This window comes from Phyllobates terribilis, unplaced genomic scaffold (assembly GCF_046119375.1).
Source record: "Phyllobates terribilis strain yellow unplaced genomic scaffold, ASM4611937v1 Scaffold_3__8_contigs__length_932513732, whole genome shotgun sequence".
NCBI lineage: Eukaryota > Metazoa > Chordata > Amphibia > Anura > Dendrobatidae > Phyllobates > Phyllobates terribilis.
Genome location: NW_027362763.1, coordinates 2,599,378 through 2,626,250, shown reverse-complemented (window position 1 = coordinate 2,626,250; position 26,873 = coordinate 2,599,378). Strand labels below are relative to the sequence as shown.

The 26,873-nt window shown below is 40.9% G+C and overlaps 6 non-coding genes across 6 annotated transcripts; all 6 read right to left on the bottom strand.

Moving 5' to 3' along the window:
- Positions 1-3,303: 3,303 nt before the first annotated feature.
- Positions 3,304-3,375, bottom strand: TRNAG-UCC (transfer RNA glycine (anticodon UCC)). The gene has a single exon. It is a non-coding gene; the product is annotated as a tRNA-Gly (tRNA).
- A 3,850-nt stretch (positions 3,376-7,225) lies between these two features.
- TRNAG-UCC (transfer RNA glycine (anticodon UCC)) lies at positions 7,226-7,297 on the bottom strand. Its single transcript has one exon. It is a non-coding gene; the product is annotated as a tRNA-Gly (tRNA).
- Positions 7,298-7,734: 437 nt separating this feature from the next.
- On the bottom strand, positions 7,735-7,806 carry TRNAG-CCC (transfer RNA glycine (anticodon CCC)). The gene has a single exon. It is a non-coding gene; the product is annotated as a tRNA-Gly (tRNA).
- Positions 7,807-9,155: 1,349 nt separating this feature from the next.
- TRNAG-CCC (transfer RNA glycine (anticodon CCC)) lies at positions 9,156-9,227 on the bottom strand. Its single transcript has one exon. It is a non-coding gene; the product is annotated as a tRNA-Gly (tRNA).
- A 1,170-nt stretch (positions 9,228-10,397) lies between these two features.
- Positions 10,398-10,469, bottom strand: TRNAG-UCC (transfer RNA glycine (anticodon UCC)). Its single transcript has one exon. It is a non-coding gene; the product is annotated as a tRNA-Gly (tRNA).
- A 97-nt stretch (positions 10,470-10,566) lies between these two features.
- On the bottom strand, positions 10,567-10,638 carry TRNAG-CCC (transfer RNA glycine (anticodon CCC)). Its single transcript has one exon. It is a non-coding gene; the product is annotated as a tRNA-Gly (tRNA).
- Positions 10,639-26,873: the final 16,235 nt, after the last annotated feature.

The following is a 26,873-nucleotide window of genomic DNA, read 5'->3' as shown; positions in this document are numbered from 1 at the left end:
TTTTCTCATTTTCGTGGTTGCTAAACTCTAAGAAGAAAGAAGAGCATGAGACTTAACACGAAAAATTAAAACAGACTAAAAGCATCACCAAATGTGAAAAACAATTCATGCGTTGGCCAGGAATCGAACCCTGGTCAAATGCTTGGAAGGCAGCTATGCTCACCACTATACCACCAACACTTACAGAAGCCATGTTTTTTTCTTACATTTTCTGCACTAACAATACAAAATTATTAGTAAAAAGTAAGACGTGCCAGGAAAAAAACTCGCGCATAAGTATTGCATTGACCAGGAATCAATCGCAGGTCAACTGCTTGGAAGGCAGGTTTGCTCACCACTACACCAAAAATGCTTAAGGTACCCAGCATTTTTTTCACATTTTCTGCACTAACCCTACTAAATTGTTAGTAAAAAGTATGATGTGCCTGAAAAAATAAAACACCGATGTTTTGTATTGGCCGGGAATTGAAACCGGGTCAACTGCTTGGAAGGCAGCTATGCTCACCATTATACCACCAATGCTTACAAGGTCAGCTTTTTTTTTTTACATTTTCTGCACTAACATTACAAAATAGTTTGTAAAAGGTATGATATGCCAGAAATAAAACTACATAAGTATTGCATTGGCTGGAAATCGAACCCGGGTCGACTGCTTGGGAAGCAGCTATGCTCACCACTATACCACCAATGCATGAACCCACTTAACTGGTTTGGGATTTTGGCGGTTAAATCTGCTAAAGTTTTACTTAAAAAAGGAGGATTGAATATGTCTTGAAAGAGCCAATTACTAAAAAGTTTAAAAACAAGGCAAAGCATTGTCCAAAACTCAAAGATGAATTCTTGTGAATCAGCTATATAGCTTTTCCCCCAATTCTTACAATTCTCTCAATTATTTTCACTTTTTTGCCAATAAGGTAACTAAACTCTTACCAAGAAAGAAAGTACACTATGAGCCTTAGCTCAAACAGATTACAAACATCAGCACCAGCACCAAATTACCCCTAAAGACCTTTGCCATTTTTGGCATTTTTAACACTAACTCTAAAGACAGAGGAGTTTTTGGAATCAGTTATGTAGCTTTTCCACCTCTGCCTACAAATTCTCTCAATTAGCTTTGCTTTTTGCCAACTAAGGTAGCTAAAGTGTTACCAAGAAAGAAATAAAAGCATAAGCCTAAGCACAGAACGTGAAAAAGAGTCCAAACACCACCAAATGCAAAAAAACAATGAGTTCTTCAAGAATTAAACTATTGCCTATTGTTTTAAAAGAAACTACACCCACCAGCATAACACCAATGCCAACCCTGACATTGCTTTCATATTGGAGACTAACCCTACAAAGTGTTTAATCAACAACTGAAGAGCAGAAGATCTGTTAGATGAGACAGTTGAAAAAAAGCTAAGAAATATTCTCTTCAATTTTTTTCTCATTTTCGTGGTTGCTAAACTCTAAGAAGAAAGAAGAGCCTGAGACTGAACACGAAAAACTAAAACAGACTAAAAGCATCACCAAATGTGAAAAGCAATTCATGCGTTGGCTGAGAATCGAACTCGGGTCAACTACTTGGAAGGCAGCGATTCTCACCACTATACCACCAACACTTACAGAAGCCATGTTTTTTTCTTACATTTTATGCACTAACAATACAAAATTATTAGTAAAAAGTAAGACTTGCCAGGAAAAAAAAACCCACAAAAGTATTGCATTGACCAGGAATCAATCGCAGGTCAACTGCTTGGAAGGCAGGTTTGCTCACCACTATACCAAAAATGCTTAAGGTACCCAGCATTTTTATCACATTTTCTGCACTAACCCTACAAAATTGTTAGTAAAAAGTATGACGTGCCTGAAAAAAAAAACACCAATGTTTTATATTGGCCGGGAATAGAACCTGGGTCAACTGCTTGGAAGGCAGCTATGCTCACCACTATACCACCACTATACCACCAATGCTTACAGGGTCAGCTTTTTTTTTTTACATTTTCTGCACTAACATTACAAAATAGTTTGTAAAATGTATGATATGCCAGAAATAAAACTACATAAGTATAGCATTGGCTGGAATTCGAACCCGGGTCAACTGCTTGGGAAGTAGCTATGCTCACCACTATACCACCAATGCATGAACCCACTTGACTGGTTTGGGATTTTGGCTGTTAAATCTGCTAAAGTTTTACTTAAAAAAGGAGGACTGAATATGTCTTGAAAGAGCCAATTACTAAAAATTTTAAAAACAAGGCAAAGCATTGTCCAAAACTCAAAGATGAATTCTTGTGAATCAGCTATGTAGCTTTTCCACCAATTCTTACATTTCTCTCAATTATTTTCACTTTTTTGCCAATAAGGTAACTAAACTCTTACCAAGAAAGAAAGTACACTATGAGCCTTAGCTCAAACAGATTACAAAGAGACAACAGCAGCACCAAATTCCCCCTAAAGACCTCTGCCATTTTTGGCATTTTTAACACTAACTCTAAAGACAGAGGAGTTTTTGGAATCAGTTATGTAGCTTTTCCACCTCTGCCTACAAATTCTCTCAATTAGCTTTGCTTTCTGCCCACTAAGGTAGCTAAAGTGTTACCAAGAAAGAAATAAAAGCATAAGCCTTAGCACAGAAAGTGAAAAAGATTCCAAACACCACCAAATGCAAAAAAACAATGAGTTCTTCAAGAATTAAACTATGGCCTATTGTTTTAAAAGCACGTACACCCACCACCATAACACCAATGCCAACCCTGACATTGCTTTCGTATTGGAGACTAACCCTACAAAGTATTTAATCAACAACTGAAGAGCAGAAGATCAGTTAGATGAGACAGTTGAAAAAAATCTAAGAAATATTCTCTTCAATTTTTTTCTCATTTTCGTGGTTGCTAAACTCTAAGGAGAAAGAAGAGCATGAGCCTTAACACGAAAAATTAAAACAGACTAAAAGCATCACCAAATGTGAAAAACAATTCATGCGTTGGCCGGGAATCAAACCCGGGTCAACTGCTTGGAAGGCAGCTATGCTCACCACTATACCACCAACACTTACAGAAACCATGTTTTTTTCTTACATTTTCTGCACTAACAATACAAAATTATTAGTAAAATGTAAAACGTGCCAGGAAAAAAAAACCCACATAAGTATTGCATTGACCAGGAATCAATCGCAGGTCAACTGCTTGGAAGGCAGGTTTGCTCACCACTATACCAAAAATGCTTAAGGTACCCAGCATTTTTTTCACATTTTCTGCACTAAGCCTACAAAATTGTTAGTAAAAATTATGACGTGCCTGAAAAAAAATCACACTCATGTTTTGCATTGGCCAGGAATCGAACCCGGGTCAACTGCTTGGAAGGCAGCTATGCTCACCACTATACCACCAATGCTTACAGGATCAGCTTTTTTTTTTACATTTTCTGCACTAACATTACAAAATAGTTTGTAAAATGTATGATATGCCAGAAATAAAACTACATAAGTATTGCATTGGCTGGAAATCGAACCCGGGTCAACTGCTTGGGAAGCAGCTATGCTCACCACTATACCACCAATGCATGAACCCACTTTACTGGCTTGGGATTTTGGCTGTTAAATCTGCTAATGTTTAACTTAAAAAAAGGAGGACTGAATATGTCTTGAAAGAGCCAATTACTAAAAAGTTTAAAAACAAGGCAAAGCATTGTCCAAAACTCAAAGATGAATTCTTGTGAATCAGCTATGTAGCTTTTCCACCAATTGTTACATTTCTCTCAATTATTTTCACTTTTTTGCCAATAAGGTAACTAAACTCTTACCAAGAAAGAAAGTACACTATGAGCCTTAGCTCAAAGAGATTACAAAAAGTCAACAGCAGCACCAAATTACCCCTAAAGACCTCTGCCATTTTTGGCATTTTTAACACTAACTCTAAAGACAGAGGAGTTTTTGGAATCAGTTATGTAGCTTTTCCACCTCTGCCTACAAATTCTCTCAATTAGCTTTGCTTTTTGCCCACTAAGGTAGCTAAAGTGTTACCAAGAAAGAAATAAAAGCATAAGCCTTAGCACAGAAAGTGAAAAAGAGTCCAAACACCACCAAATGCAAAAAAACAATGAGTTCTTCAAGAATTAAACTATGGCCTATTGTTTTAAAAGCAACTACACCCACCAGCATAACACCAATGCCAACCCTGACATTGCTTTCATATTGGAGACTAACCCTACAAAGTGTTTAATCAACAACTGAAGAGCAGAAGATCAGTTAGATGAGACAGTTGAAAAAAAGCTAAGAAATATTCTCTTCAATTTTTTTCTCATTTTCGTGGTTGCTAAACTCTAAGAAGAAAGAAGAGCCTGAGACTTAACACGAAAAATTAAAACAGACTAAAAGCATCACCAAATGTGAAAAACAATTCATGTGTTGGCTGAGAATCGAACTCGGGTCAACTACTTGGAAGGCAGCGATTCTCACCACTATACCACCAACACTTACAGAAGCCATGTTTTTTTCTTACATTTTCTGCACTAACAATACAAAATTATTAGTAAAAAGTAAGACGTGCCAGGAAAAAAATACCCACATAAGTATTGCATTAACCAGGAATCAATCGCAGGTCAACTGCTTGGAAGGCAGGTTTGCTCACCACTATACCAAAAATGCTTAAGGTACCCAGCATTTTTTTCACATTTTCTGCACTAACCCTACAAAATTGTTAGTAAAAATTATGACGTGCCTGAAAAAAAAACACACCCATGTTTTGCATTGGCCAGGAATCGAACTCGGGTCAACTGCTTGGAAGGCAGCTATGCTCACCACTATACCACCAATACTTACAGGGTCAGCTTTTTTTTTTACATTTTCTGTACTAACATTACAAAATAGTTTGTAAAATGTGTGATATGCCAGAAATAAAACTACATAAGTACTGCATTGGCTGGAAATCAAACCCGGGTCAACTGCTTGGGAAGCAGCTATGCTCACCACTATACCACCAATGCATGAACCCACTTGACTGGTTTGGGATTTTGGCTGTTAAATCTGCTAAAGTTTTACTTAAAAAAGGAGGACTGAATAGGTCTTGAAAGAGCCAATTACTAAAAAGTTTAAAAACAAGGCAAAGCATTGTCCAAAACTCAAAGATGAATTCTGGTGAATCAGCTATGTAGCTATTCCACCAATTCTTACATTTCTCTCAATTATTTTCAATTTTTTTCCAATAAGGTAACTAAACTCTTACCAAGAAAGAAAGTACACTATGAGCCTTAGCTCAAACAGATTACAAAGAGTCAACAGCAGCACCAAATTCCCCCTAAAGACCTCTGCCATTTTTGGCATTTTTAACACTAACTCTAAAGACAGAGGAGTTTTTGGAATCAGTTATGTAGCTTTTCCACCTCTGCCTACAAATTCTCTCAATTAGCTTTGCTTTTTGCCAACTAAGGTAGCTAAAGTGTTACCAAGAAAGAAATAAAAGCATAAGCCTTAGCACAGAAAGTGAAAAAGAGTCCAAACACCACCAAATGCAAAAAAACAATGAGTTCTTCAAGAATTAAACTATGGCCTATTGTTTTAAAAGCAACTACACCCACCAGCATAACACCAATGCCAACCCTGACATTGCTTTCATATTGGAGACTAACCCTACAAAGTGTTTAATCAACAACTGAAGAGCAGAAGATCAGTTAGATGAGACAGTTGAAAAAAAGCTAAGAAATATTCTCTTCAATTTTTTTCTCATTTTCGTGGTTGCTAAACTCTAAGAAGAAAGAAGAGCCTGAGACTTAACACGAAAATTAAAACAGACTAAAAGCATCACCAAATGTGAAAAACAATTCATGCGTTGGCTGAGAATCGAACTCGGGTCAACTACTTGGAAGGCAGCGATTCTCACCACTATACCACCAACACTTACAGCAGCCATGTTTTTTTCTTACTTTTTCTGCACTAACAATACGAAATTATTAGTAAAAAGTAACACGTACCAGGAAAAAAAACCCCCACATAAGTATTGCATTGACCAGGAATCAATCACAGGTCAACTGCTTGGAAGGCAGGTTTGCTCACCACTATACCAAAAATGCTTAAGGTACCCAGCATTTTTTTCACATTTTCTGCACTAACCCTACAAAATTGTTAGTAAAAAGTATGGCGTGACCGAAAAAAAAAAACACCGATGTTTGGTATTGGCTGGGAATTGAACCCAGGTCAACTGCTTGGAAGGCAGCTATGCTCACCACTATACCACCAATGCTTACAGGGTCAGCTTTTTTTTTTACATTTTCTGCACTAACATTACAAAATAGTTTGTAAAATGTATGATATGACAGAAATAAAGCTACATAAGTATTGCATTGGCTGGAAATCGAACACGGGTCAACTGCTTGGGAAGCAGCTATGCTCACCACTATACCACCAATGCATGAACCCACTTGACTGGATCGGAATTTTGGCTGTTAAATCTGCTAAAGTTTTACTTAAAAAAGGAGGACTGAATATGTCTTGAAAGAGCCAATTACTAAAAAGTTTGAAAACAAGGCAAAGCATTGTCCAAAACTCAAAGATGAATTCTTGTGAATCAGCTATATAGCTTTTCCACCAATTCTTACATTTCTCTCAATTATTTTCACTTTTTTGCCAATAAGGTAGCTAAACTCTTACCAAGAAAGAAAGTACACTATGAGCCTTAGCTCAAACAGATTACAAAGAGTCAACAGCAGCACCAAATTCCCCCTAAAGACCTCTGCCATTTTTGGCATTTTTAACACTAACTCTAAAGACAGAGGAGTTTTTGGAATGAGTTATGTAGCTTTTCCACCTCTGCCTACAAATTCTCTCAATTAGCTTTGCTTTCTGCCCACTAAGGTAGCTAAAGTGTTACCAAGAAAGAAATAAAAGCATAAGCCTTAGCACAGAAAGTGAAAAAGAGTCCAAACACCACCAAATACAAATAAACAATGAGTTCTTCAAGAATTAAACTATGGCCTATTGTTTTAAAAGCAACTACACCCACCAGCATAACACCAATGCCAACCCTGACAATACTTTCGTATTGAAGACTAACCCTACAAAGTATTTAATCAACAACTGAAGAGCAGAAGATCAGTTAGATGAGACAGTTGAAAAAAAGCTGAGAAATATACTCTTCAATTTTTTTCTCATTTTCGTGGTTGCTAAACTCTAAGATGACAGAAGAGCATGATCCTTAACACGAAAAATTAAAACAGACTAAACGCATCACCAAATGTGAAAAACAATTCATGCATTGGCTGGGAATTGAACCCAGGTCAACTGCTTGGAAGGCAGCTATGCTCACCACTATACCACCAACACTTACAGAAGCCATGTTTTTTTCTTACATTTTCTGCACTAACAATACAAAATTATTAGTAAAAAGTAAGACGTGCCAGGAAAAAAAAACCCACATAAGTATTGCATTGACCAGGAATCAATCGCAGGTCAACTGCTTGGAAGGCAGGTTTGCTCACCACTATACCAAAAATGCTTAAGGTACCCAGCATTTTTTTCACATTTTCTGCACTAACCCTACAAAATTGTTAGTAAAAAGTATGACGTGCCTGAAAAAAAAAAACACCGATGTTTAGCATTGGCTGGGAATTGAACCCAGGTCAACTGCTTGGAAGGCAGCTATGCTCACCCTTATACCACCAATGCTTACAAGGTCAGCTTTTTTTTTACATTTTCTGCACTAACATTACAAAATAGTTTGTAAAATGTATGATATGCCAGAAATAAAACTACATAAGTATTGCATTGGCCAGGAATCGAACCCGGGTCAACTGCTTGGGAAGCAGCTATGCTCACCACTATACCACCAATGCATGAACCAACTTAACTGGTTTGGGATTATGGCTGTTAAATCTGCTAAAGTTTTACTTAAAAAAGGAGGACTGAATATGTCTTGAAAGAGCCAATTACTAAAAAGTTTAAAAACAAGGCAAAGCATTGTCCAAAACTCAAAGATGAATTCTTGTGAATCAGCTATGGAGCTTTTCCACCAATTCTTACAATTCTCTCAATTATTTTCACTTTTTTTGCCAATAAGGTAACTAAACTCTTACCAAGAAAGAAAGTACACTATGAACCTTAGCTCAAAAAGATTACAAAGAGTCAGCACCAGCACCAAATTCCCCCTAAAGACCTCTGCCATTTTTGGCATTTTTAACACTAACTCTAAAGACAGAGGAGTTTTTGGAATCAGTTATGTAGCTTTTCCACCTCTGCCTACAAATTCTCTCAATTAGCTTTGCTTTTTGCCAACTAAGGTAGCTAAAGTGTTACCAAGAAAGAAATAAAAGCATAAGCCTTAGCACAGAAAGTGAAAAAGAGTCCAAACACCACCAAATGCAAAAAAACAATGAGTTCTTCAGGAATTAAACTATGGCCTATTGTTTTAAAAGCAACTACACCCACCAGCATAACACCAATGCCAACCCTGACATTTCTTTCATATTGGAGACTAACCCTAGAAAGTGCTTAAACAACAACTGAAGAGCAGAAGATCAGTTAGATGAGACAGTTGAAAAAAAGCTAAGAAATATTCTCTTCAATTTTTTTCTCATTTTCGTGGTTGCTAAACTCTAAGAAGAAAGAAGAGCCTGAGACTTAACACGAAAAATTAAAACAGACTAAAAGCTTCACCAAATGTGAAAAACAATTCATGCGTTGGCTGAGAATCAAACTCAGGTCAACTACTTGAAAGGCAGCGATTCTCACCACTATACCACCAACACTTACAGAAGCCATGTTTTTTTCTTACATTTTCTGCACTAACAATACAAAATTATTAGTAAAAAGTAAGACGTGCCAGGAAAAAAAAACCCACATAAGTGTTGCATTGACCAGGAATCAATCGCAGGTCAACTGCTTGGAAGGCAGGTTTGCTCACCACTATACCAAAAATGCTTAAGGTACCCAGCATTTTTTTCACATTTTCTGTACTAACCCTACAAAATTGTTAGTAAAAAGTATGACGTACCTGAAAAAAAAATACACCGATGTTTTGTATTGGCCGAGAATTGAACCCGGATCAACTGCTTGGAAGGCAGCTATGCTCACCACTATACCACCAATGCTTAAAGGGTCAGCTTTTTTTTTACATTTTCTGCACTAACATTACAAAATAGTTTGTAAAATGTATGGTATGCCAGAAATAAAACTACATAAGTATTGCATTGGCTGGAAATCGAACCCAGGTCAACTGCTTGGGAAGCAGCTATGCTCACCACTATACCACCAATGCATGAACCCACTTGACTAGTTTGGGATTATGGCTGTTAAATGTGCTAAAGATTTACTTAAAAAAGGAGGACTTGAAAGAGCCAATTACTAAAAAGTTTAAAAACAAGACAAAGCATTGTCCAAAACTCAAAGATGAATTCTTGTGAATCAGCTATGTAGCTTTTCCACCAATTCTTACATTTCTCTCAATTATTTTCACTTTTTTGCCAATAAGGTAACTAAACTCTTACCAAGAAAGAAAGTACACTATGAGCCTTAGCTCAAACATATTACAAAGAGTCAACAGCAGCACCAAATTCCCCCTAAAGACCTTTGCCATTTTTGGCATTTTTAACACTAACTCTAAAGACAGAGGAGTTTTTGGAATCAGTTATGTAGCTTTTCCACCTCTGCCTACAAATTCTCTCAATTAGCTTTGCTTTCTGCCCACTAAGGTAGCTAAAGTGTTACCAAGAAAGAAATAAAAGCATAAGCCTTAGCACAGAAAGTGAAAAAGATTCCAAACACCACCAAATGCAAAAAACAATGAGTTCTTCAAGAATTAAACTATGGCCTATAGTTTTAAAAGCAACTACACCCACCAGCATAACACCATTGCCAACCCTGACATTGCTTTCATATTGGAGACTAACCCTACAAAGTATTTAATCAACAACTGAAGAACAGAAGATCAGTTAGATGAGACAGTTGAAAAAAATCTAAGAAATATTCTCTTCAATTTTTTTCTCATTTTCGTGGTTGCTAAACTCTAAGAAGAAAGAAGAGCATGAGCCTTAACAAGAAAAATTAAAACAGACTAAAAGCATCACCAAATGTGAAAAACAATTCATGCTTTGGCCGGGAAGCGAACCAGGGTCAACTGCTTGGAAGGCAGCTATGCTCACCACGATAACACCAACACTTACAGAAGCCATGTTTTTTTCTTACATTTTCTGCACTAACAATACAAAATTATTAGTAAAAAGTAAGACGTGCCAGGGAAAAAAAACCCACATAAGTATTGCATTGACCAGGAATCAATCGCAGGTCAACTGCTTGGAAGGCAGGTTTGCTCACCACTATACCAAAAATGCTTAAGGTACCCAGCATTTTTTTCACATTTTCTGCACTAACCCTACAAAATTGTTAGTAAAAATTATGACGTGCCTGAAAAAAAAACACACCCATGTTTTGCATTGGCCAGGAATCGAACCCGGGTCAACTGCTTGGAAAGCAGCTATGCTCACCACTATACCACCAATGCTTACAGGATCAGCTTTTTTTTTTTACATTTTCTGCACTAACATTACAAAATAGTTTGTAAAATGTATGATAAGCCAGAAATAAAACTACATAAGTATTGCATTGGCCGGGAATCAAACCCGGGTCTACTGTTTGGGAAGCAGCTATGCTCACCACTATACCACCAATGCATGAACCAACTTGAATGGTTTGGGATTATAGCTGTTAAATCTGCTAAAGTTTTACTTAAAAAATGGAGGACTGAATATGTCTTGAAAGAGCCAATTACTAAAAAGTTTAAAAACAAGGCAAACCATTGTCCAAAACTCAAAGATGAATTCTTGTGAATCAGCTATGGAGCTTTTCCACCAATTCTTACAATTCTCTCAATTATTTTCACTTTTTTGCCAATAAGGTAGCTAAACTCTTACCAAGAAAGAAAGTACACTATGAGCCTTAGCTCAAAAAGATTACAAAGAGTCAGCACCCGCAACAAATTACCCGTAAAGACCTCTGCCATTTTTGGCATTTTTAACACTAACTCTAAAGACAGAGGAGTTTTTGGAATCAGTTATGTAGCTTTTCCACCTCTGCCTACAAATTCTCTCAATTAGCTTTGCTTTTTGCCAACTAAGGTAGCTAAAGTGTTACCAAGAAAGAAATAAAAGCATAAGCCTTAGCACAGAAAGTGAAAAAGAGTCCAAACACCACCAAATGCAAAAAAACAATGAGTTCTTCAAGAATTAAACTATGGCCTATTGTTTTAAAAGCAACTACACCCACCAGCATAACACCAATGCCAACCCTGACATTGCTTTCATATTGGAGACTAACCCTACAAAGTGTTTAATCAACAACTGAAGAGCAGAAGATCAGTTAGATGAGACAGTTGAAAAAAAGCTAAGAAATATTCTCTTCAATTTTTTTCTCATTTTCGTGGTTGCTAAACTCTAAGAAGAAAGAAGAGCCTGAGACTTAACACGAAAAATTAAAACAGACTAAAAGCATCACCAAATGTGAAAAACAATTCATGCGTTGGCTGAGAATCAAACTCGGGTCAACTACTTGGAAGGCAGCGATTCTCATCACTATACCACCAACACTTACAGAAACCATGTTTTTTTCTTACATTTTCTGCACTAACAATACGAAATTATTAGTAAAAATAAGACGTGCCAGGAAAAAAAAACCCACATAAGTATTGCATTGACCAGGAATCAATCGCAGGTCAACTGCTTGGAAGGGAGGTTTGCTCACCACTATACCAAAAATACTTAAGGTACCCAGCATTTTTTTCACATTTTCTGCACTAACCCTACAAAATTGTTAGTAAAAAGTATGACATGCCTGAAAAAAAAAAACACCAATGTTATGCATTGGCTGGGAATTGAACCCAGGTCAACTGCTTGGAAGGCAGCTATGCTCAACACTATACCACCAATGCTTACAGGGTCAGCTTTTTTTTTTACATTTTCTGCACTAACATTACAAAATAGTTTGTAAAATGTATGATATGCCAGAAATAAAACTACATAAGTATTGCATTGGCTGGAAATCAAACCTGGGTCTACTGCTTGGGAAGCAGCTATGCTCACCACTATACCACCAATGCATGAACCCACTTGACTGGTTTGGGATTTTGGCTGTTAAATCTGCTAAAGTTTTACTTAAAAAAGGAGGACTGAATATGTCTTGAAAGAGCCAATTACTAAAAAGTTTAAAAACAAGGCAAACCATTGTCCAAAACTCAAAGATGAATTCTTGTGAATCAGCTATGTAGCTTTTCCACCAATTCTTACATTTCTCTCAATTATTTTCACTTTTTTGCCAATAAGGTAACTAAACTCTTACCAAGAAAGAAAGTACACTATGAGCCTTAGCTCCAACAGATTTCAAAGAGTCTACAGCAGCACCAAATTCCCCCTAAAGACCTCTGCCATTTTTGGCATTTTTAACACTAACTCTAAAGACAGAGGAGTTTTTGGAATCAGTTATGTAGCTTTTCCACCTCTGCCTACAAATTCTCTCAATTACCTTTGCTTTCTGCCCACTAAGGTAGCTAAAGTGTTACCAAGAAAGAAATAAAAGCATAAGCCTTAGCACAGAAAGTGAAAAAGATTCCAAACACCACCAAATGCAAAAAAACAATGAGTTCTTCAAGAATTAAACTATGGCCTATTGTTTTAAAAGCAACTACACCCACCAGCATAACACCAATGCCAACCCTGACATTGCTTTCATATTGGAGACTAACCCTACAAAGTGTTTAATCAACAACTGAAGAGTAGTGTTGAGCCACCCCCGTAGTGTTCGAGTTCGGTTCGGTTCGTCGAACACCCGTGTGTTCGTCGAACACCTTCGAACACCATTAAAACCAATGGCAGGCAAACAAAAACACATAGAAACACATAGAAAACACCTTCAAAGGTGTCCAAAAGCTGACAAACTGCTCAGAAGACATAACAAACACATGGAAAAGTGACAAGTACATATAGTCATGCGAAAATACAAGAGGTGGAGGAGTAAAAGGAGGGGGAGACACAGATATAGGCATGTCATGCCCTTTTAAAATCCAAAAAGTGAGAAGCCGACACGGCCAGTCCGCTCCTGCCCGTGCCACCTCCGTGTCGCCGGGTTTGTGCCAGAGCCGCGGTGAACCCTGATGGCCAGCCCCCCTCTCCCAATACTGGTGCCTGTCTGCTGGTGGGTCGAGCGAGCCCCCCTGTGGTGGAGGCAGCTCTAAGCTTTTTAATTTAAATTGTCTCTCTAATTTGAATGAATACACTTTAAATCCAATTACCAGGATCTATTGGAGGGCAAGTCTCATGCCAGCAGCCGCGTAATTCCAGCTCCAGTAGCGTCCACTAAAGCTGCTGCAATTAAAAAGCTTTTATAAGGATCGAGCTCGGCTGTCCACCGCAAGGCATCCTACTGCCAGTCCCAGCCCCTATGCCTTGGGGTGCCTCCTGATGCTCTTCACTGAGTATCCCGTGGTCCCGAAGCATTTCCTTTGAAAAAATTAAGTGTCCAAACTACAGGTGGTGTAGCTTGCTTAACAGCCGGGATAATCCGCTGACTAGCAGACACTGCTACTAGGCACAAAGTATTTCCTGGGCTAGATGCAGTTAAAAATTTGTAATTAGATACTCTTGTTGGATGCTGAGAAAGCATTCCATAGAGTCTCCTGGCACGCCATATATGATTCTCTTAAAAAGCTTGGGGTAGGGGTCTAGGGGACCCTTTTATAGCCAAAATCACGGCCCTGTATCACAATACGTCACCTAGGCTGAAGATAAATGGAACTGTAGCACCCTGAGGGCTCGGTTGCTACAGAGGTATTGCACCTCACCCAGAGGTGTGATATCTCACTCTCAGGTAAGGATGGAGTGTGGATCAGGACCCGACACCTGCATGCATTACACCACATTGCCGTGGGGCAGGGCGACCAATATGCCCCTGAGATGGGCACGACAGTCCCTGTCCCTGGCTGGAGTGGGGGGAGGGAACACTGAGGAAGGGGAACCCTGTAGTGCAGGAGCAGGGAGGAAGCAGTTCCTGGGTGCATTGAGAAGGGAGTATAAAAGGTGGGCACCATCTTAGTTCAGTGCAGAGAAGTCTGAGCAGAAGTGGAAGGGAGCAGGGGCTCTGCATGAGCTCTGCTCCGGAGGCAGGCCTAGTAACAGAGGCCCAGGCCTGGAAGAGGGAGAAGGAAGGAGGAGGAGCGGAGAAGGCTCCAGGAACGAGGAATGAAGGGATCCCAGTGGTGCGGACGGGCGAGTCGCCACCGCACGCCCGAATCCACCTGCGTGGAGGGGTCAGGCCAAAGGGGGAGACCGGTCCCCGAACTAGTGGAGGCAGGAAACGACCCTCAGCTAGAAACCGGAGGCTCTGACATTTTATGTGGCGCAGCCCCTCGCTACACCCGCTAGGAAGGCACCACATAGGGTCAGGGAAACTGGCGCCAAGTTTACCAAGAGGAGGCCCGAGGCAGCCGGACAGAAGTGTTGGTAAGAAAGGCCAGACAAAGGACACACAAAGGGGGTCCTGTGAAGCACTCCAAAGTTATCTGGGAGTTGTCTGAGCCCCTCACCTGGTGAGCACAGTACGACGTGGGCAGCCGTTACCTGCAGACGTGGTCTGGATAATAAGAACTGTGAGTAAAGGCCCTGAACTGCATCACTGACTCCGTGTCGTTACTGCTGCTGCCCTGCACCATCACCCCCATCCTCCGCATACACTGCCCTGAGGCTATACTCCTCCCATGGGGAGTTATGCTACGCTCTGCTGCACCCACAACACCAGCCTCAGCAGTCTGCCCTGTAGCGGCAGTTCACTCTGACCGCAATCCACGGGTGGCGTAGTCGGACATTTAAACATCAAAACCACATAAATAGTTCCGCCACTGGTTTGACCACCCTGAGCCACGGAACCGGGTCGCCGCCACGAAGACTACAACCACCAGCATACACCAAAAAGGGTCCGGCTTCGGGTGTCCCAAGGCCCAGGGGGTGCATCAGAACATTTTCATCACCTTTCACAATCACCAATGGGACAAGGCAGGGATGTCCTCTGTCCCCTCTCTTATACATCCTAGTGACGGAGCACCTGCTCTCATCAATTCGCCATAACCCCAATATTAGGTGGATTGAGGTGGGAGGCACCGAGTACAAGTGCTCTCTATTTGCTGATTTGCTGATGATGTCCTAGTATATATCACTCAATCACATATATCCATCCATGCTGTTATGGCTGAAATAGATCACTTTGTTACATGGTCAAATTTTAAAATCAATGCAGCGAAGTCTGAGGCCCTCGATGTCTCCCTCCCCAAATCCATATAGGATTCCATCCAGTCCAACTTTCCCTTTGCCTGGCCCTCACAGGGTATCAAATACTTAGGAATTCCTATTCATAGAGACCTCTCCCATCTATGTTATCTTAATTTTGGGCCCTTTATTGAACAACTCCATACAGACAACGGTTGGCAAGTTAGAACTGTAAGATTCACTACGTGAACCACTGGTGTTTTGTGGAAAAGCACATGTACACTGTGTTCCAAATTATTATGCAAAAAGTGTTTAGGAGTGATAAGGGAAGAATTTGTTTGTTTGTCAGTTAAACTCATTGATGGTGATGCGTGTCAGGGCTCTTTATATCACTGTAAGCAATTGCAGACACCTGTGCTAATTAGTTTGGCAGGTGTGTCCAATGAAAGGCAAGACTACTTAAGAAGGCTCTCTCACATTATTAAGCAGCCTACATTTTCTGCCAAAATGGGAAAGAAAAAGGATGTGTCGGCTGCTGAGAAGCAACAAATTGTGGAGTGTTTAGGTCAAGGCATGACTACAATCAACATTGTGCGATGATCAGGATGAAGTGTCTTGGCAATCAAGAAGTATGTAGCTGATTCACAGTACACACGTGTGCGTGCTGATAAGGGCAAATTGAGGACTCTTTCCTACAGGCAATTACGTCAGGTTGAAAGAGCAGCGGCAAAAAAGCCTTGTCATAGCAGAAGACAAGTTTTTGAAGCTGCTTGTGCCTCCAACGTCCCCAGAACAACAAGATGCAGGGTCCTTCAGAGGTTTGCAGCTGTGCATACGCCATCCTGTCGACCTCCTCTATCCACTTCACACAAGCAGAAACGGCTCCAGTGGGCCAAACATTACATGAAGACTGATTTCAAAACTGTTTTGTTCACGGATGAGTGCCGTGCAGCGCTCGATGGTCCAGATGGATGGAGTGGAGGATGGCTGGTTGATGGACACCCCACGCAAACACGGCTACAGCGCCAACAAGGAGGAGGTGGAGTAATGTTTTGGGCTGGAATCATGGGGAGAGAGATTGTCGGCCCCTTTAGGATCCCTGAAGGCGCTAAAGATGAACTCCATAATGTATGTGGATTTTTCTCAAACAGCACTTCCTGCCATGGTTCAAGAAGAAGAACCGTGTATTTCACAGCAAGATCATTTTTCTGCATGATAATGCACCATCTCATGCTGCACATAAAACATCTGCATCTCTGGCTGATATGGGCATAAAAGGGGACAAACTTATGGTGTGACCCCCATGCTCCCCTGACCTCTACCCCATTCAGAACCTTTGGAGCATCATTAAAAGGAGTGTCTATGATGGCGGGAGGCAGTTCACATCTAAGCAACAGCTCTGGGAGGGTATTCTGTCCTCATGCAAAACAATTGAAGCAGAAACCATCCAAAACCTGACAAATTCAATGGACGAGAGAGTTCAGAAGCTCCTTTCGAACAAGGGGTCCTATGTGAAAATGTAACATCACCTAGAATAAAGTTTTGAGTTGAAAACTGTTTGATTTCAGTTTCTAACAACCTGCTAATGCTTATAATTTCAAAAATGACCATTTTTTTGGTCTTTATTAAAATGAAAAGGTTGATCGAAAAGTTTGGGGGATCTAAGAGTGTGGCAACCCAGTAGTCATGATTACTTCGAATTCTGACAATATGAGGGTCATGCTGCAGGTAGTGCAGCAAGAAGGCACTTATGTGTCTTGCGCATCTCGGAGCCCCAAAATTATTTTCCGGGCTAGATGCAGCTAAAAATTATTATTAATTTTAAATCTGGTGAAGCTTTAGTATAGATGGCCTAATAGGATCAGTGCTGCACACTGCTACAAAGCCCAAATTATTTTCCAGCCAAGATACAGATAAACATGATTAGTAATTTGAAAGCTTAAAACGGTTGGTAGGGTGATTTTAACCAATCATCAAGCTTTTACTCTCCCCAGGATGACACAGGGGTAGAAAAGTCGTTTCGGATCCATGATTTGTTCATCTTTATGAACGTGAGTCTGTCTACATTATCAGTGGAGAGCCGCGTGCACTTATCTGTCAGCACACCACCAGCAGCGCTGAACACACGTTCAGACAGAACGCTGGCTGCGGGGCATGACAAGATCTCCAAGGCGTAAGTGGCTAGCTCCGGCCATTTATCCAGATTGGAAGCCCAAAAAGAGCAAGGGTCCAGTGACACAGTCGTGGCTTCAATGTTTACTTGGAGATACTCCTGTACCATCGTCTCTAGGCGTTGACTATGTGTCAGACTTCTTGTCTCCTGTGGCCTTGCAAAGGATGGGCTAAAAAAGTGGTGAAATGATTCCGCAAAATTGATGTTACCAGCAGATACTGTGGTTCTGTTACGGTTTGAGTGCTGAACACTTGACGGTCCCACGGTTGGCAAGTTGGAACTGTGAGATTCACTATGTGCACCACTGGTATTTTGTGGAAAAGCACATGTAAGATTCTGCAACAGTCTCTGCTGATACTCCTGCATGCGTGCATCCCTTTCTATGGCAGGAATAATTTCTGCAAATTTACTTTTGTACCGGGGATCTAACAGTGTGGCAACCCAGTAGTCAGGATTATTTCTAATTCTCACAATTCGAGGGTCATGTTGCAGGTAGTGCAGCAAGAAGGCACTCATGTGTGTTGCGCATCCAGGAGCACCAAGTCCCTGTTGTGTTGGTGGCGAGGTAACAATCATGCTTCCTTCCTCTGTCCTCTCCCCCCAACCTCGCACAACAAAAATGTGATCAAGGTCTCCCTCATCTGATGAGTCTTCCATCAGTTCGTTCTCCACTTCTTCCTGGGCTCCTGCACCTTCCTCACTAGTTTGGCTGCTACCATGCGCCCTGGTAAAACCATCTCCCCCACCCTCACATGCCTGCCGCCTCGGTGCTGCCGACCGTCTGGACCTTGCAGATGTTAGCCCTTCCGCATACAACTCCTCCTCCTCTACTTCCTCCACCTCCTCTTTTGCCACCACCTGTCTCCGAATTCTGTTTAACATGTGCTCCAGCATGTAAATCACCGGAATAGTCATGCTGATAATGGCATCGTCAGCACTAAACATCTTCGTCGCCATTTCAAAACTGTGCAGAAGGGTGCATAGGTCCCTGATCTGAGACCACTCCTCCAGCGTGATTTGCCCCACCTCTGGATCTCGTTGGCCCAGGCTATACGTCAGAACGTATTGCACCAGGGCTTGTCGGTGCTGCCACAGTCGCTGCAACATGTGCAGAGTTGAATTCCACCGGGTAGGCACATCGCATTTTAGCCGGTGAAGTGGCAGGCCCAATGACTTCTGTAGAGATGTAAGTCGCTGAGCTGCGGGATGCGAATGGCGGAAGTGAGCACACAGCGACCGTGCCCTCTGCAGAAGGCCATCTTGTCTGGGATAGTGGGCTAAAAATTGCTGGACAACCAGGTTCAACACGTGAGCCATACAAGGCACGTGTGTGACATTGCCCCGGCGAAGGGCCGCACCCAGGTTTGCAGCATTGTCGCACACGGCCTTCCCTGGTTTCAGGTCCAGTGGAGACAACCATTCATGAAATTGGTTCTCCAGAGCTGACCACAACTCCTCAGCTGTGTGACTCACATTTCCCAGACATTTCAATGTAAAAACCGCCTGATGACGTTGAGCCCTACTGCCAGCATAGTAAGGAGGTGTGCAGGATCCCTTCTGCGCAGTTAGAAAGCTTGTGGCATGACCAGACAGGCTTTGGGTGCAGGTGGAAGACCGAGAGGAGGTTGAGGAGGCAGAAGCAGTGGAGGAACTTTGACATAAAGAGGATTGACGCACAACTCGTGGGGACGGCAAGACTTGGACAGCAGCCCCTTGTCCTGCTGTCACCATAGTTACCCAGTGCCCAGTCAGCGACATGTAACGCCCCTGTCCATGCCCACTCGTCCAAGTGTCTGTGGTGAAATGCACCCTGTCACACACAGAGTTTCTCAAAGAAGCGGTGATGTTGTGTGCGACATGCTGGTGGAGCGCAGGCACACCTTTCTTTGAGAAGTAGTGCCGACTGGGCATCTGGTATTGGGGCACTGCGACGGACATAAGGTCTCGAAAATCCTCTGTGTCCACCAGGCGGAAAGGCAGCATTTCTGTAGCCAAGAGCTTGCAGATGGTGAAATTCAACCTCTTAGCTTTCTCATGGCTAGGAGGAAATGGTCTTTTACTTGTCCACATCTGAGGGACCGAGGGCTGGCTATTGTGCTTAGACGGGGTTGATAAGGGTGTCCCCGGCAAACTGCCGGTCTGTGAGGAAGATGCAGGCGGACATGTTAGGTTGCCTTGATACAAAGGTGGTGCTATCGATGTCGGACAGCGCTCAACACCAGCTGGTGTTACCACCTCCAAAGAAAATGATGACCTGCCAATCACGCCGGCTGTTGCGGGTAAAGAGGTGGCAGGTGTGCGCCCCAAAATAGGTGTGACTGCTGTCCCCCCAGTCACAGAGGATGAAGAGGCCGCGGATGCACAAGATATGGCAGACGGTGGTTGGCCCGGCCGGCTAGGCCGCATTGTAGCACACTGAGCTTCCCACTGCAACTTATGCTTCATGTCCATGTGCCGGTTCATGCATGAAGTACTCAAACTATGTATTTTTTGGCCTCTACTTAGCTTTTGCTGACAAATGTTACAGATAACACGAGTTGGGTCATCTTTATCGATCTGAAAAAATGCCCAGGGTATGCAAGGCTTAGCACCCATGCGACCTGAAGAGCCACCACGACTTGTGGTGAGAGGCAGAGTTGTGTTTGAGGATGCAGTTGTTGACGTGCTTCCAGTACTACGTCTCTGTCCAGGAAGGCGCAACCTGACCTCGTCGTCACTAGCATTTTCCTCCACCTCCTCTGCTGACCTCATCTCTTGGCTGACTGTGGGTTCACAGTAAGTGGGATCTCCAACCTCATCATCATCTGTGCGTTATCACACCCGTCGTCCTCAGAGCCAACCTGTTCCTGCCCTGACAAAAAACTAAAGTTGTCGCTCCAATCAGGTATTTGAGTCTTATCATCGTCTTCCTCATTGTCTCCACCAACAGGAGTTACAGTTTGGGAATGAGGGTCTACATTATGGTCAGAACCTTCTGCGTCTGGTCCTGGATCCGACTCATAAAGATTCTGGGCATCAGTGCAGATCATTTCCTCGTCTGGATTCACAGAAGCGCTGGAGTCGACCTCTGATTCCCAGGCTATAGTATGAGTAAACAGCTCTGCAGACTCAACCATCTGTTCTACCTCATACTCAGACGGGCAGCTGGAGATTTGGGAGCTGTGAGGAAGCAAGTGCGATTGGGGTGACACCTTTGAGGACTGGAGTATTTGTGATGTTGAAGTTGATGTGGAGGAGAGCCCACTTAAAGGAGCAATTGATATCCGTTGAAGCACCTGCTGTTTTTGTGCCTCATCTGGAATTTGTAGCAATTGGCGTGGCCGTAAGAAAGGGATCTTATCACATTGTCCGCTAAAAGAAGTAGACATTTTAGTTTGGCTGGAAGATGGTCTTTCTTCTGCAGATGTTACTGTTGCTTTAACACCTACCCCACGGACACAACCTTTTTTCCCCTTCCCAACACGCCTATTCCCCTTTCCACCAGCAGCAGGCCTTTTTCCACTCATTTTGGTGGTTAACTAATTAACAACTCTGGAGTTGTTTGCACAAAAAAACAATGGATGGGAACCGAGCAGAGCTGAGTGGCCAAACTGTGGTATTAGGCCAAAACTATTGGCTGGGTTAGATGCAGAAAAAAATTATATTCAATTTGCAACCTGATGGAGGTCAGTATAGATGGACTAATAGAGAAAGTCCCACATACTGCTAGAAGGCCAAATATTTTTTCAGAGCTAGATGCAGATAAAAATTATTTTTAATTTGCAACCTGATGGAGGTCAGTATAGATGGACTAATAGAGAAAGTCCCACACACAGCTAGAAGCCCAATATTTTTTCAGAGGTAGATGCAGAAAAAAATTATTTTTAATTTGCAACCTGATGGAGATCAGTATAGATGGACTAATAGAGAAAGTCCCACACACTGCTAGAAGGCCAAATATTTTTTCAGAGCTAGATGCAGATAAAAATTATTTTTAATTTGCAACCAGATGGAGGTCAGTATAGATGGACTAATAGAGAAAGTCCCACACACAGCTAGAAGCCCAATATTTTTTCAGAGGTAGATGCAGAAAAAAATTATTTTTAATTTGCAACCTGATGGAGGTCAGTATAGATGGACTAATAGAGAAAGTCCCACACACAGCTAGAAGCCCAATATTTTTTCAGAGGTAGATGCAGAAAAAAATATATTCAGTTTGCAACCTGATGGAGGTCTGTATAGATGGATTAATAGAACAAGTCCCACACACAGCTAGAAGCCCAATATTTTTTCAGAGGTAGATGCAGAAAAAAATATATTCAGTTTGCAACCTGATGGAGGTCTGTATACATGGATTAATAGAACAAGTCCCACACACAGCTAGAAGCCCAATATTTTTTCAGAGGTAGATGCAGAAAAAAATATATTCAGTTTGCAACCTGATGGAGGTCTGTATAGATGGATTAATAGAACAAGTCCCACACACAGCTAGAAGCCCAATATTTTTTCCGAGGTAGATGCAGAAAAAAATATATTCAGTTTGCAACCTGATGGAGGTCAGTATAGATGAACTAATACAACAAGTCCCACACACAGCTAGAAGCCCAATATTTTTTCAGAGGTAGATGCAGAAAAAAATATATTCAGTTTGCAACCTGATGGAGGTCAGTATAGATGGACTAATACAACAAGTCCCACACACAGCTAGAAGCCCAATATTTTTTCAGAGGTAGATGCAGAAAAAAATATATTCAGTTTGCAACCTGATGGAGGTCTGTATAGATGGATTAATAGAACAAGTCCCACACACAGCTAGAAGCCCAATATTTTTTCAGAGGTAGATGCAGAAAAAAATATATTCAGTTTGCAACCTGATGGAGGTCTGTATAGATGGATTAATAGAACAAGTCCCACACACAGCTAGAAGCCCAATATTTTTTCAGAGGTAGATGCAGAAAAAAATATATTCAGTTTGCAACCTGATGGAGGTCTGTATAGATGGATTAATAGAACAAGTCCCACACACAGCTAGAAGCCCAATATTTTTTCAGAGGTAGATGCAGAAAAAAATATATTCAGTTTGCAACCTGATGGAGGTCTGTATAGATGGATTAATAGAACAAGTCCCACACACAGCTAGAAGCCCAATATTTTTTCAGAGGTAGATGCAGAAAAAAATATATTCAGTTTGCAACCTGATGGAGGTCTGTATAGATGGATTAATAGAACAAGTCCCACACACAGCTAGAAGCCCAATATTTTTTCAGAGGTAGATGCAGAAAAAAATATATTCAGTTTGCAACCTGATGGAGGTCTGTATAGATGGATTAATAGAACAAGTCCCACACACAGCTAGAAGCCCAATATTTTTTCAGAGGTAGATGAAGAAAAAAATATATGCAGTTTGCAACCTGATGGAGGTCAGTATAGATGGACTAATACAACAAGTCCCACACACAGCTAGAAGCCCAATATTTTTTCAGAGCTAGATGCAGAAAAAAATTATATTCAATTTGCAACCTGATGGAGGTCAGTATAGATGGACTAATAGAATGATGCTATGCCCAAAAGATTTTACTTCACTAGGTGCAGTAAAAAAATTGGTATTCTATACACAGGTGGTATATCTTGCAACACAGATAGGCTACTCCACTGACTAACACACTCTGCAATAGGCCAAAAAGGATTAGCTTTGCTAGATTCAGCCAAATGCTGTGAAAAAAACTTGCACAGCACTGGCACAGACCTGCCTGGCAAAAACTGATAGGAACTGATGTAACCTAGTCCTGAAAAGGACTCCAATTACAATTAGTCTTTACTCCCACAATCTATCTATTTAAGAGCACAGACCTGCCTGATAAAAGTCGTAGGAAATGCTGTAACCTAGTCCTTACAAGGACTGCAATCACAACTATTCCCTACTCCCAAGCTATCTGTAGATTTGTGTGAAAATTGGCTTGAAATTAACAAGGTATAGCGCACACAGCAAGAGCGGTGCCGTCTAACACGCAGCTGCAGCAGTGAGAAAATGGTGGCGACGGGGAAAATGGCTTGGTCTTATAGGGCAAGGACATGTGACATACACTGCCAATGACACATGCCCTTGCTTGTGTGAAAAAAAGCACTTCGCTCCGTGTGTGCGCTGCTGATGGGCTGACAGATTGCACCTCCCCACTGCAAATGCGGGAAAGAGAAAAAAAAATGGAGATCTTCATTGTTCCTGCAGAGATCCATCCCCTGCCCCTCCCCCCACCCCGCTGTACACTCAAACTGCGTATTAACATTAATTTTCATCATTACTGAGAAAAAATCCAGTTATGATTTTGGTGCACGAACAGTTATCGAACATAACCTCGAACAGCCGAATTTTTCTCAAATTGTTCGTGTTCGCCGAACGGCTCAAACACTGCCCAAAACAGCTCGAATTTGAGATTGGCGAACAGTTAAAGTAGAACAACGCTCATCTCTACTGAAGAGCAGAAGATCAGTTAGATGAGACAGTTGAAAAAAATCTAAGAAATATTCTCTTCAATTTTTTTCTCATTTTCGTGGTTGCTAAACTCTAAGAAGAAAGAAGAGCCTGAGACTTAACACGAAAAATTAAAAGAGACTAAAAGCATCACCAAATGTGAAAAACAATTCATGCGTTTTCATGCGTTGGCCAGGAATCGAACCCGGGTCAACTACTTGGAAGGAAGCGATTCTCACCACTATACCACCAACACTTACAGAAGCCATGTTTTTTTCTTACATTTTCTGCACTAACAATACGAAATTATTAGTAAAAAGTAAGACGTGCCAGGAAAAAAAAACCCACATAAGTATTGCATTGACCAGGAATTAATCGCAGGTCAACTGCTTGGAAGGCAGGTTTGCTCACCACTATACCAAAAATGCTTAAGGTACCCAGCATTTTTTTCACATTTTCTGCACTAACTCTTCAAAATTGTTAGTAAAAATTATGACGTGCCTGAAAAAAAAACACACCCATGTTTTACATTGGCCAGTAATCAAACCCGGGTCAACTGCTTGGAAGGCAGCTATGCTCACCACTATACCACCAATGCTTACAGGATCAGCTTTTTTTTTTACATTTTCTGCACTAACATTACAAAATAGTTTGTAAAATGTATGATATGCCAGAAATAAAACTACATAAGTATTGCATTGGCTGGGAATCAAACCCGGGTCAACTGCTTGGGAAGCAGCTATGCTCACCACTATACCACCAATGCATGAACCAACTTGACTGGTTTGGGACTATGTCTGTTAAATCTGCTAAAGTTTTACTTAAAAAAAAGGAGGACTGAATATGTCTTGAGAGAGCCAAATACTAAAAAGTTTAAAAACAAGGCAAAGCATTGTCCAAAACTCAAAGATGAATTCTTGTGAATCAGCTATGGAGCTTTTCCGCCAATTCTTACAATTCTCTCAATTATTTTCACTTTTTTGCCAATAAGGTAACTAAACTCTTACCAAGAAAGAAAGTACACTATGAGCCTTAGGTCAAACAGATTACAAAGAGTGAACAGCAGCACCAAATTCCCCCTAAAGATCTCTGCCATTTTTGGCATTTTTAACACTAACGCTAAAGACAGAGGAGTTTTTGGAATCAGTTATGTAGCTTTTCCACCTCTGCCTACAAATTCTCTCAATTAGCTTTGCTTTTTGCCCACTAAGGTAGCTAAAGTGTTACCAAGAAAGAAATAAAAGCATAAGCCTTAGCACAGAAAGTGAAAAAGAGTCCAAACACCACCAAATGCAAAAAAACAATGAGTTCTTCAAGAATTAAACTATGGCCTATTGTTTTAAAAGCAACTACACCCACCAGAATAACACCAATGCCAACCCTGACATTGCTTTCATATTGGAGACAAACCCTACAAAGTATTTAATCAACAACTGAAGAGCAGAAGATCAGTTAGATGAGACAGTTGAAAAAAAGCTAAGAAATATTCTCTTCAATTTTTTTCTCATTTTCGTGGTTGCTAAACTCTAAGAAGAAAGAAGAGCCTGAGACTTAACACGAAAAATTAAAAGAGACTAAAAGCATCACCAAATGTGAAAAACATTTCATGCGTTGGCTGAGAATCGAACTCGGGTCAATTACTTGGAAGGCAGCGATTCTCACCACTATACCACCAACACTTACAGAAGTCATGTTTTTTTCTTACATTTTCTGCACTAACAATACGAAATTATTAGTAAAAAGTAAGACGAGCCAGGAAAAAAAAACCCACTTAAGTATTGCATTGACCAGGAATCAATCGCAGGTCAACTGCTTGGAAGGCAGGTTTGCTCACCACTATACCAAAAATGCTTAAGGTACCCAGCATTTTTTTCACATTTTCTGCACTAACCCTACAAAATTGTTAGTAAAAAGTATGACATGCCTGAAAAAAAAAAACACCAATGTTCTGTATTGCCCGGGAATTGAACGAGGGTCAACTGCTTGGAAGGCAGCAATGCTTACCACTATACCACCAATGCTTACAGGGTCAGCTTTTTTTTTTACATTTTCTGCACTAACATTACAAAATAGTTTGTAAAATGTATGATATGCCAGAAATAAAACTACATAAGTATTGCATTGGCTGGAAATTGAACCCGGGTCAACTGCTTGGGAAGCAGCTATGCTCACCACTATACCACCAATGAATGAACCCACTTGACTGGTTTGGGATTTTGGCTGTTAAATCTGCTAAAGTTTTACTTAAAAAAGGAGGACTGAATATGTCTTGAAAGAGCCAATTACTAAAAAGTTTAAAAACAAGGCAAAGCATTGTCCAAACCTCAAAGATGAATTCTTGTGAATCAGCTATGGAGCTTTTCCACCAATTCTTACAATTCTCTCAATTATTTTCACTTTTTTGCCAATAAGGTAACTAAACTCTTACCAAGAAAGAAAGTACACTATGAGTCTTAGCTCAAAAAGATTACAAAGAGTCAGCACCAGCACCAAATTACCCCTTAATGCCATTTTTGGCATTTTTAACACTAACTCTAAAGACAGAGGAGTTTTTGGAATCAGTTATGTAGCTGTTCCACCTCTGCCTACAAATTCTCTCAATTAGCTTTGCTTTCTGCCCACTAAGGTAGCTAAAGTGTTACCAAGAAAGAAATAAAAGCATAAGCCTTAGCACAGAAAGTGAAAAAGATTCCAAACACCACCAAATGCAAAAAAACAATGAGTTCTTTAAGAATTAAACTATGGCCTATTGTTTTAAAAGCAACTACACCCACCAGCATAACACCAATGCCAACCCTGACATTGCTTTCATATTGGAGACTTACCCTACAAAGTATTTAATCAACAACTGAAGAGCAGAAGATCAGTTAAATGAGACAGTTGAAAAAAATCTAAGAAATATTCTCTTCAATGTTTTTCTCATTTTCGTGGTTGCTAAACTCTAAGAAGAAAGAAGAGCATGAGACTTAACACAAAAAATTAAAGCAGACTAAAAGCATCACCAAATGTGAAAAACAATTCATGCGTTGGCTGAGAATC